The sequence below is a fragment of the Choloepus didactylus genome, chromosome 6 (genome assembly GCF_015220235.1).
Source record: "Choloepus didactylus isolate mChoDid1 chromosome 6, mChoDid1.pri, whole genome shotgun sequence".
Taxonomy (NCBI): domain Eukaryota; kingdom Metazoa; phylum Chordata; class Mammalia; order Pilosa; family Megalonychidae; genus Choloepus; species Choloepus didactylus.
The window spans coordinates 8,482,353-8,494,574 of NC_051312.1; the positions used below are offsets into that span (position 1 = coordinate 8,482,353).

The following is a 12,222-nucleotide window of genomic DNA, read 5'->3' on the forward strand; positions in this document are numbered from 1 at the left end:
CCTAGGAAACTAAAACCCAACTAAAGCTTTTTTACTTGGTGAAAAAAAGCATAACAATGAGCTACATAACAATACCACTGACATAAATAGATTTACACAAATGCACAATGAATGGACCTTGTTTAGATTGGGATAAGAACAAACCAACTGGAAAAAGACATATTTGAGGCAATCTAGGGGAAATTTGAATATGAACATTAGGTGATATTAATTACTTATTTAGCTTTTATAATGGCATAGTGCTGACAATTTAATTAGAGGCAAATAGTGAAATACAAGCAAAATGACATTGCCTGGGATTTGCTTTAAAATACTCCTGTCTCCCCTCCAAAAAAAAAGTAGAGGAGCTAGCTGAAACAAATTTGCAAAATGTTGATAATTGTTGAAGCTGGGTAAAGGGTTCATAGGAGAATATATCGTAATACTGTATATATATTTGTGCCCTTTTGAAATTTTCAATAAAACTTTTAAAAATGAAAAAAATGTGTATCAAAAAGACATGTTTTGCAAGAACACACAAACAAAATAATGCACAAACTCACTGGGATGGTTGCCTATGGCAGAAGGGGAATGGAGATAAAAGGGGATAGTTAAAAGAGTAGGGAATAAGATGGGGGAGCAAGAGATGGGATGCTAGTCCGAGCTTCGAGAAGAAACATAAAAACACAGAAAAGGAAAGGATGAGGAACAAAATAAAAGATCCAGAAGAAGGAAAACTGTTAAAAGGCCATTAGTTTGGGTGACCTCAGACGTTTTCAAGGAGTTGGCGAGGACACAACCCCAAACACAGTGTAGGAGACAGGCAACGGCAGATTCAGACTCTCAAGGACCCTGTCTTGGAAGAGATGAGCCTGAGTGCTGGTTATTCCAACTGAAGGTCTGTGCCTCTCCGGAAAAGTCTGGGAAACGGAACTCAGTGAAAGAAACATAACCGAAGAGGCTGGGGAAGAACGGCGGAAGCCTGTGGGGGTTTGCAGCCGATGCTGCTGTTTATGGAGCTACCACAGTGAGGAGTGGTGACCCAACTGACAGTGCCCAATTGACAACCACCCCGACATGCTCTACTCAGGCGAACTCAATCCATCAGTGTCTACAGACATCTATGCCTTGTTGGATGGAGGGCGACGGTGCGTAATCCAGCCAAGAACGTCCCTTTTGCCACGAGGAGGCGCCCTAGGACCACAGCTGAATTTTGAACGCTGGAAAGCGCCGGAGGACTCACGAGTTGCCTAGACCTCCAGCAGTTTGGTGGGGACGTGGAGACCCTGTCCCACCTCCAAACAAGGAGCCTCTGCACCAAGGACCAGGACCCGTGAGGGACACCCAGTTAGACTTTATACTCGATCCAGAGAGAGAAAACCACCCCAATATACATACACAGGAGCAAACCCAGGACTTCAAGTGTAGCCTGCATAGAAAAGCCTCTAAGAGCCGTCCCAGCTCGGCCACAGAGCAGCTCTCTGTTTCTTAGTTCTCAGTTTTGTCACCAATAAGTAAAAGATTTGAACAGAAAATGTCTAAAATTATTTATAGAGCTCTAAAAGAATAAGTTTGCTTAAAATGTGGCACGTCTGTATTTCTGAAATGTGGCCCCAAGCTTCCTTAGAGGCTTGGCCGGCCCCCTAAGAAGGTCTCCTTTTAGGGGACCCACTGAGGTGAGCCTTTGTCACCACGGCCCGCCGCCCTCCCCTCTGCAGGGCTGGCACAGTAGCACAACCCATTATGACGACTGGGGACTCCCCCGGGCTTCTGACTTCACCAAGTCAGTGGTTGCGTCCCGAGCCCTTCTGACGCACAGGAGTCGATCCCTCCCCACCACCCCGCTTCCGGGGCGCTGATTGGCCAGCCGGGCTCTGGGGGCGGGCTGGCGTCCTCACCGCAGCACCCTCAACAGCTGGCCCGCCCCGCGCTGGGGCTGCTGGGAGCCGAGCCTCGGGCAACCGTTTGTATACGGCAACGGGATTGGTCGCCCGGCTCCCGCTAAGGGGAGGGGAGGGCGGCCGCGCGCACTCGCGCGTGCGTGAGCCGGCGCGCGAGTAAGGGCCCGGTCGCGCCGAGGCTCGAGCGGCCGTCGCCATTTTGTAGGGTTCTCTCTGACGCGGGATCCGCCGCCACCGCCGCCGCCACCCGGAGGTACGGGGTGGTCTTGCGGGTGTGTGGGGAGCCCGGGGGCGGGCCGGGCCGGGCCGCGTCTGTGGCGGCCCGCGATGGCCCGGGGTTTGGGTTTCTCACATTGCTGCCGGGGGTCCGGGGAAGACCGAGGAGCTGGGGCCGGGTCTCCGGAGGGGGCGGGGCAGGGGTCCGGTCGAGCCTTTGTTGGGGCGAAGGAGCTGGAGGTTGGGCCGCTTCGGAGGGTCCGGGTTTGCGATAAAGGAAGGCTTTTTATTCGTCGAGTATCCGAAAGGTGATGCCTCACGGGAGAGGTACCTAGATTTCCCTCCAAAACCTTGTTACTAGGGGACAGTCAGATATGTGTCTCTTGCCTTCCCCTCGGGCTCTTCTCTCCCCACAAAAAGAGCATTTTCAGACGTGAGGCAGCGAACCCCGTTACTTGAGTGCGCCTCTTTTCACGGAGCTCATGGATTCTGCTATGCCTGCTGACCCCCGACCTCTTGTCTGCCTCCGTCACACACAGCTCACAGTGCTCTTAAAAAACCTTGCCCCCTCTGTTGAGAAAGAACACTGAACGTCTCTGCGAGGGTCTCGAAAGTGCCAAGAACTTTTCGGGAAGATTAAACTAAAATGAAGTGCACTGCAATTTCCCACCCCACCCCCGACTTTTGATACCTCGTTTCTTCTCTTCCAGGCTGTTGTCAGGATGGTGAAGCTGTTCATCGGAAACCTGCCCCGGGAGGCCACAGAGCAGGAGATCCGCTCACTCTTTGAGCAGTATGGGAAGGTGCTGGAATGTGACATCATTAAGAACTACGGTTTTGTGCACATCGAGGACAAGACGGCGGCCGAAGATGCCATACGCAACCTGCACCACTACAAGCTGCACGGGGTGAACATCAACGTGGAAGCCAGCAAGAATAAGAGCAAAGCTTCGACCAAGTTACATGTGGGCAACATCAGTCCCACTTGTACCAACCAAGAGCTCCGGGCCAAGTTTGAGGAGTATGGTCCAGTCATCGAATGTGACATCGTGAAAGATTATGCCTTTGTACACATGGAGCGGGCAGAGGATGCAGTGGAGGCCATCAGGGGCCTCGACAACACAGAGTTTCAAGGTGAACTGCTCTGGGGCCTGGGTGGCAGAGCTGAGTGGGCCTAGCTCAAGACGGAAGGAACACGAGACCATAGGGGTGGCGGGGTGGTCGCTTCCGTCCTATTTTAGCTGGATATAATAGGTTATATTTACTGCTCACATGCACGACTTACTCTTGGGGAAGGAACACTTCTCTTTTCGGGTTTGCCAAGACATTCCTCAGCAACTGTTTATGATCACAAACCGTGGGTTACTTTATCTAGCAGGTTATGTTGGTTTGAGTGCTGTTAGAGGTTTAATCTGCCTAAGCAAATGAGTACTTCATGGGAAAAGGGAGGAGAGAAGTCTGTGGCTTTCCTGCTGCTTTTGTTATGATCGGAAGCTTTATATTTGAGGGTTTAAATGCTTGCGATTTACACTCTTTACAGCCTTGGGTGAGATAGGTACTGGTGGGAAAGAGAAAAAGATATCTAGAAGAAGCCCTATATTGTAAATTTGGTGATTCTGAATTTGGGGAGTATCTTATGGGTGCTGAGATTTGTTCAGCCTGTGGACTCTACAAACAGCAAAGAAAACGCCATGGACTGTTTTGCTCCATGTAGTATTATTTAACTCTAAGGAAAAAAAAGGAAATTTCTAAAAAATAATTAGATTGAATGGAAATTAGTTCCTGCTTCTCAAATAGATTCTAGTAAGGGTGTCAGAGTATATCATATAATTTATACCAATGATAAATTTACATATGTTGTTGTTAATACACAAGAGATTGTCTAAAGATCTGAAACTGCTACTAGCCACATGTCGCTATTAACTTTAAATTAATTGAAATTAAATAACATTTAAAATTCTGCTGCTCAGTTATACTGGCCACATTTCAGAGCACTCGGTAGCCACATGAGGTTAGTGGCTAGCGTGTTACTGCAGACACAGAACAGGTCCATCATCATAGAAGGTTCAGCTGTACAGCACTGCTCTACAGGTTTTTTGTTGACGGTATTATTTTGGAGCACACATTCACAGCTGCTTTTCTGGTTTGTAAGTCAACATCCTTTTTGCCTTGAGTATCCCTGAAAGGGTGGTTAAGAGGTATTAAAGGGTCCTCTGCTAAACCGAGAAAACAGAATGAGAGAAGAAATACCAGGAGAAGAGGAAACGACCAGAAAAGGGTAAGAAATCTTGTAGCTATTAGAGACTGGTGGAGGTATACCATCGAGTACTCAGGCTTCAACCAGTGGCGCCCTGGAATAGGGCAAAACTTGTAGCTACAGCTGGCATTAACTAGTCGTCTGACCTTGGACAAGTGATTTAACCTCCCCGTGCTTCATTTTCCCCATTTATAAAGTAGAGTCACTGCGCCCTGCAGTACCTCCCTCGCAGGATGGTAGTGAGGCTAGAATGAGGTAATAGATGTGAAAATGATGAAAGGTGAGTGGCGTTTGCCACAGTGAGTGTTTATCATGATTGAAAGTTCTTTAAAATGTGAAAGTTAAGTGCTCCTTATTTACTTTTCTTTTTTGTTGTGTTTATTTTTATTACTGTTATTATTTTGGAATGCTCTTGCATTCCAGATAGTTATAATAATGAATCCTGGTTATTTTCATTTGGTGGAGGAGGGGCTCATGACTGGACAGCGGAAAGGGGGAAGAGAGGTTCTCTCTTGGGAGGTAACAAGCAGAATGTAAAGAGAATGCAGTTAAAGTCAGGTACAAAGTCTTCAGAGGTAGTCTTGTAGTATCATGTCCTTACCTTTTTAATGTACAATTGAATAAAAGGAGCAAAAATATTTATAAGGGAAATCAGATAAGCTAATTGGGGGGAGTTGGCCTGGGAAGAATGTGTGGTTAGGTTTAATTACTTCAGGAAGTGGGTATGAGTAACTGATCCAGGTTTGTAAACAAAATTCATCACTTTCTTAGAAAGTATAGAAAGTAAACTGAATTGGAAAAAAAAAATCCTTTATTTGGTTTTCATGTTCTTCACCCCATCCCTCTGAAGAGAACACCCTACCCTGGATTATGCGTATAGGCATTTTTATAACCAGCTCTGTTTTCTTTTTTCAGATAACAAGAGAAAGTTTAACATTGCATAATAAGTTGCAGTTTTACAGAAAATACAATCTAGATACCAGTTTGTCATGTTTTTCAATTTAACGCCTTTTCAGTCATCTCTCTTTAATGAAGGTGACCTCTTGAGAGTGCCACTTTGGCCAGCATTTGAATCTTTATTTCATAGATTACAGTTGTGATTTAAGCTTCTGACTTCCAAAGGGGAGCAGCAGAATCTGAGTTTACCTGGGTCTTTCAAGATCTGTTTCCTCCCCACAAGCAGCAGTGAGCTGAACTGCTCATTGAGTTAGTTAGCAAATGATTTGCCTTGGAAGACCTCAAAGAAGCTGGTCCCAAGTAACGATTCAGGCAGCTGAATTGGGAATGATATGTAAGAGTTCAAGTGTCTCTTTTTTTCTCTATATGTAAACAAGCATTATATCAGAACTATTGTGTATCAGCTGCATCCCCAGCCTTCTCTGGAAATGGGCACATGGGCTCAGAAATTGGAACCCAAAGTCTCTTACCTCTCACAGCATTTTAATACTCTTTCCTGTTCCACTTTTCAAAAGAAAACACTTTTATTGGTCTGGTTTTCTGAAAAGTTTGGCTGCGAATTTTAGTGACTTTAGGCAGTCTTAGAAAATCCTTAAGCTTTTAGTCTCTCCAAGTGTTGCAGCATGGTGGAATTTTATCTTCTTTCAGTTTTCTGTTCCTGAGTTCCTTAGAGTGGTAGAGAGGCACAGTGGTTTTCAATTGTCATGAAAACTTTAGGGGATTTAAATTAAAGAGCCCAGTTACAACCTTTGGAAAGATTATATGAGGGGAAAAACCTATCACTTCTATTACAGGTCTTTTAGTTCCAGGTTAAAAGTTTACCTGCAACTTTTACACAACTGTTACAGAGGTAGATATTGCCTCAGGTGCTCATAAACTTATGAGTTCCCAATCTAAATTTTAAAAAAAAGCAGGACTGAAGATTGAATTTAGTAACAGAAACCCAAGGAGAATCACTGGGTTTTGTTCCCCCAAAGCAGACCCAGAATCTGTAAAATATGAAAGTAAACAAGTGCAAGTTTAATTGGATTATTTTTCCCTTATAAATGTCTCTGGATTGGCTACTTTTTAGATTGGCATGATTACTCTGACTTCAGAATTGGAGCACAGTTTGTGTTGTGTCTGTCGTGCCACTTACTGTCACCATGCATATTTGAAAGCAAAGTAACTTGTAATCCTTTAGTCTAGATTACAAGGAACTCTACATTTGATATATAAATTGGGACAAAAATCTGTGTCTCTGTTTTAAGTAGAGTTGCATATCTTAATAACTTCTAAGAATTAGAATGAGTGTTTCAATCTCTGAAAACAATGGGATGGCGAAATACTGCTTTCAGAGAATTAGTGCCATGTGGTGTCTGCTGACTATAGTGGTGATAGTGGATGCTGCATCTATAATGGCAGGAGGAGGGGAAAGCTTGAGTACCTTTGTCTCTGCAAAAGAATGGGTTTTAAGTTGGAGGCAGTGAGTACTAGAAACTGTTTTGGGTGGTAGAAATCATAGACGTGTTGGCAGAAATGAGTTTGACTAAAGTGCTGTCACTGCCCTAACCCACTCCCCTCTCAGGGTCAGTGCAAGGCGCTGTTCTGGCTGCGGCCTGAGTCGGGCTGTTTCCAGCGGGATGGTGGAACACGAGGCCTCCTGTCGCAAAGCTGCATCCAGAACAAGGTCTGTTAAAGAGAGAGCAACTGGTGCTGACCGTGGAGGGGGGATTTGTTCTGAGCAGCCCTTGAGAGAGTGAAATTCAGTCCCCTTTCTCTACATGCTGTACTGGCTGCCTTTCGGCTGTAATTTGCAAAGCACTCCACAGTCTTGATGCAGTTTAGGATTAAGTTACTGCCAAGAATATCCCTTGTCCCAAACTACTTTTGAAAGAACCTTGAATGCTTTCATCAGTGTGATCCCTGGGTCTGGTGATGCACAAGCCCTGAGTAAAGATTGTTTTCTCTTCTTCACAGTGCTGGTCATTTCCTGGAAGTATGGATGTGGCTTGCCTGTGGGTGCCCAGAGATTTTTGGCAAATGCTGCCTTTTTTCTGACAAGTACATAATGCCCTATAAAGAATTTTAGGCTCAAGTGGCAGGATGAAATGCTGGTAATTCTGTGACATAGGAACAGAGGGGACAAATACAACGTTCCTAAGAAATCCGTATGTTTCAAGATCTTTCTGATTCTTGTTGAGAGACTTTGGTCAAGTAGTTTTCTTTTCAACAGTAGTAGGCATGGATTTACTCTTGCTGAAAAAAAGGGTGGGGTTGGGTTGGGGAGTGGGATTGAAATCTGGAGGGTCTTAAAACTCCCAGAGGTACTGGAGAGTGAAGCAGAAGATGTTCCCTAGAGAGCCCCCTGGGGACACCTGCCAAAATGGTTGGAGGACACAGGATGGAGAGAAGATTGCTGTGATTTTTAAGCTACCGTTGTATGCTCAGGCCTTAAGTGGGTTGTGAATATCCATCAGCAAGAGGTTGGTAATCTAGATGGTTTCCAAAGCAGGCATGAGGATTGTTGGATATTTGATTTGGTAATATTTGGCTTGTTTTGAACCATTATTAAATAGTAGTCTTAGGCAGTAAGAAGTGGAAAATTTTTCAATTTCTGTATTTGGGGACGAAAAGGAAAGTTATGGAGACAAGTAGGAGGGAGTCTAGTGCTACTGCTACTGGAGTAAGTAGGAAGTGTTGACTGGTATCTGAGGACTCAAATTTTCTAGCTTTCATTGATATTAAACTTCGCCTCACTTCCTTCCAAGGGGTTTGCTGAAGTAGGGTAACAAGAGTGGGTGTATGTATGTGTTTTCTTATGCATACTAGTTCACCTTTCATTTTGGAAAAGATGGAGGATGTTAATGAATTTTAACAAATCTTCTTGCATCTATTTCCTTAAGGAAACGAATGCATGTGCAGTTGTCACCAGCCGGCTTCGGACTGCCCCTGGGATGGAGGACCAGAGTGGCTGCTATCGGTGTGGGAAAGAGGGGCACTGGTCAAAAGAGTGCCCAGTAGATCGTACGGGTGCGTTGGCAGACTTTTACTGAGCAGTATAATGAACAGTACGGAGCGGTGCGCACCACCTTACCATGGCTACGGGGAATCCATGTATTACAATGACGCATACGGAGCACTCGACTACTATAAGGCGCTACCGGGTCCGCTCTTACGAGGCCGGGTGGTGGCGGCGCGGCGGCAGCTTCCGCGTACAACTATGCAGAGCAGACCATGTCCCATCTGCCTCAAGTCCAGAACACAGCCGTGACCAGTCACCTCAACTCCACTTCTGTTGATCCCTACGACAGACACCTGTTGCCGAACTCGGGTGCTGCTGCCACCTCAGTTGCTATGGCGGCTGCCGCTGCCACCAGTTCCTCCTATTATGGAAGGGACAGGAGCCCCCTGCGTCGTGCCACGGCTGTGCTCCCCACGGTTGGAGAGGGCTACGGTTATGGGCCAGAGAGTGAGCTGTCTCAGGCTTCAGCAGCTGCCCGGAATTCTCTGTATGACATGGCTCGGTATGAGCGGGAGCAGTATGTGGACCGAGCTCGATACTCAGCCTTTTAAAAACTGGAGGTGAGAGTGGGGTGGGTGTAGTTAAGAGATTTCGTTTAGTTCCTTTGAAAGAAACCTGTGCTTCATAAAGGAGGCTAGCCACCTGTTTGCTGTCGGACAGTATCCAAAAGGTACAAATTATATCTTAGTCTTAAATATTTCTCTAGCTTAGGCCAGAGGTTTACTTGCCTGTTGCTGTTTGTGTGTGTGACTCCAACCAAATTGAGAGAACAGTGAACTCAGGTTGTTAGTGAGATTACTGTTCTTGAATCACATATAAGTGGATCTGGGTTACAGAAAAATAGTTGAGAGAATTAACATTTGCTGGGTGCCCCCCTCTGTGTCCATTATATCTTTGAATCTAAATAAGAAACCTTTAAGGTATTTTATGTTGTTTTTTTTTACAGGTGAGGGAACTAAGGCTCAGAGAGGTTAAGTATTTTGCCCCAAGTAATTTGGTAATTGAAAGGCAGAGCCAAGATTAAGCCTCATTTCTGGCTGACTCCAAAACCCATTCTCTCTCCACTACAAAAGTCACTGTGGTGTTAAGCTGAAGAATTAGTAATGAATGCCACGTCAAGATTTCTAATAAAATGGCTTCTTGGATCATTAGCCGTTACCAAAGCAAACTGTTACACATCTACAAGCCTGCAAATTTTAGGCTGTTTGGTTCTGAGCTTGATGGTAAGCTGAATGTTTTCATGCCACTGTCCTTTATTAATAATCCAGGGCATCTTGTTCTACATGTGCTTTTCTGTGTAGCCTGTGGTGCTATCATTTAGAGCCTGAGGCTTTCCATTTGTTCCAACAATTTTTAGGTTTTTTTTCTTGTTTGTTTAAGGGAGGAGCATGTAAGGAATTAGATTAACTGGTAAATTTTCTAATAAGTGTAAAATCCCATTGGTGGTGGCCCTGGAAACTTAATATTTCCTACTTCAGGAAATGTATACCAAAGGTGTTGGAATGGCAAGATTAGGAATACCTAGAAGTCATAAATTTCTTCATCTGAGTGGAAATGGCATCATGACAAGTTTATATTTTCACGGTTTTCCTTGTACCTTGAAATTGAGCAGTGCTTGAATTGGAGGCCCAGTAAGCAGGGTTAGGCTGAGCTACCACTGCATTTTCAGGGTTACTCCTAACTTACCCCTTTGGGATATGAATGGAAGAAAACAAAACCATAGGAATACAAATATAGCCTATCTGACCATAGCAACAAGACTTGGGAATCTCCTGAGCCTGTTGTGCAGCAGTGTGTGTCCACGTATGTGTATTGGATAATGTTACATCTTTGATAGCTTGCCATTAATTTTTACTTTGAATGCAGGTGAATCTATCATGAAGTGGGATATGCCTCTGAAGTAAGGTGGTATCATCTATCAGATAACTTGTATTTCTTGTATATGTTTCAAACTTAAATTAGTATATTATGGTCTTTTAAAGAGTATTGTTTAGGGTATTTTAAAGTCAGTGTTGTCTGTGGGCAGTGGTGGTTGAACTGACCTCTGTTAGTGATGACTTTTAAAGAAACTTACCTTCCAGGTGTGAACCTCAAATGGACTGAATAACCCTGAGTTGGTTGCAGTCCCCGAAGCCTGATGTTAATGAGGCTGCCAGGATGAAATACTCCAGAACTGTTGGGGATCCAAATTCAGGTCTCACCCTAGCAGAACTGATTCAAGAACATCACAGCTTTTGAAGTCGATTGGCACAGATCAAGACCAAGATTTGGCCCTTTGTCTGTAATAAGTAGAGGAACCTGGTGTGAGTTAACTTTTTTTTTCCCCCAGCCATTGGTGTCTGGAGTTCCCATCATCAGTGGAAGAATTAGAGAATTTTAGGAGTGATTTCTCCTTTGATTTGGAAAGGGAGATTTGGTCAAGGAAGGAAACTACTGGAATTGTGGCTCTAAATCCATGACAGTATGACTTGGAGAGATGCTGGAGTTGGGTGAACGGCCGCTCCTTGGTACCCTACCCTTTGTGACTGTCGTTTCTGAAACCGTGTTTTCTATGAAAGATTAAAATGAAACAAATTTAGAATAGTCCAATTGGCAGTATTTGAAGCTCAGCATCTTCTGCTTTTTCTGGACCCAAGAATTAAATTGTAGTTCTTGATAATGTGTTTGCCCTTTGTCACAGCAACAGTAGCCCTCTATCAAAGAGGTTATCTTGCCTAAAAGGTGGATAAGAAAATGAAAAAGATGTCTTTATCACCAACACAGGAGTTTTCCACATAGATTGTATTTTGTCCTAAATGTTGCTATTTGTAGATTCCTAGGTGATTACATTGGATATAAGTTCGATCCAGACTGACTTGGCTTTCTTTTGTTCTTTGTTTTTGTTTTTCTTTGCCCCTGGAATACAGGACGGGACCAGGGCCCTTGTACTCGGAGCCAAGCAGTTCTCCTGGCATTGTGTAAGCCTCTTGTGTTGTGCTCTCTTTCAGGTAGGATAATTGCGGACTGAACCCTCGGGCTGCGGTCATATATGAGAACTTGCTCCGCGCGGTCCCCTTTGCCGGGATGTTTCCATTGCTTCATGTTTCAGTAAACAAAGGAATTTGTGACCAACTATGTTTTCTCTCTTAATTTAATTCTTCTAAGTTGACTTTTCTTTCCTCCTGACACTAGTCTCTGTAGCTTTTCACTCTGTTCCTTACATTCTCAGCCTCTGAGCAGCCCTAGGTAAGGACTATGCGGGCATCCCCTTTTTTCCTGTGCAGTGGAGCCCTCTTCCCTTGCTTTCCTTCGGAGTTGAACCCTTCTCCCTGCCTCCCTGCAGCATCTCCTTTCCCTTTAAACTGACCGTGTAGTGACAAGCAATCTGTTCCTCTTCTCTGTTAGCTCTGGACTCCTTAACATTGAAGCCAATCTTCTAAAATTGCTAGGACCATTGGGGTTTTTGGTGGGTTTTTGTTATTGTTTTGTTTGTTTTTGTTTTTTATGTCTGACCTGTGATCGTGGTACAGCATTAGCTGAAATTTAGCCTTGTTTTGATGCCACTCTTCCCACTTTTTTTTAAATATTATTTTTTATTTTTTGACAAATAAACGTTTCTAACACATCTTTTTTTTGCATTTGTGTTACTGATATTCACAACCATTGTGTTCATATACAAAATTCAAATGAAGGGATATCTGAAATTTAGATGTAGAAGGCAGGATTTAGTGAAGTGAGTGAGATGCTACTGCAACTGAGGAAGCAGCAGCCAAGAAGGCCCCTGACTGGGAACCAGGAAATGAGCTCTTTGGCAGGAGAGAGGCTGCAGTAGGCATCTGAAGAGTTAAGGGGGCACATTTCATGGAAAGCTTTGTAGGCTTTGTGTTAAGGAATTTCATTTTTACACTAACAGTAACTGGAAGCTGTTA

General features: G+C 44.3%; 1 pseudogene; it reads left to right on the plus strand.

Moving 5' to 3' along the window:
- Positions 1–1,974: 1,974 nt before the first annotated feature.
- LOC119535719 lies at positions 1,975–11,918 on the plus strand (annotated as a pseudogene).
- Positions 11,919–12,222: the final 304 nt, after the last annotated feature.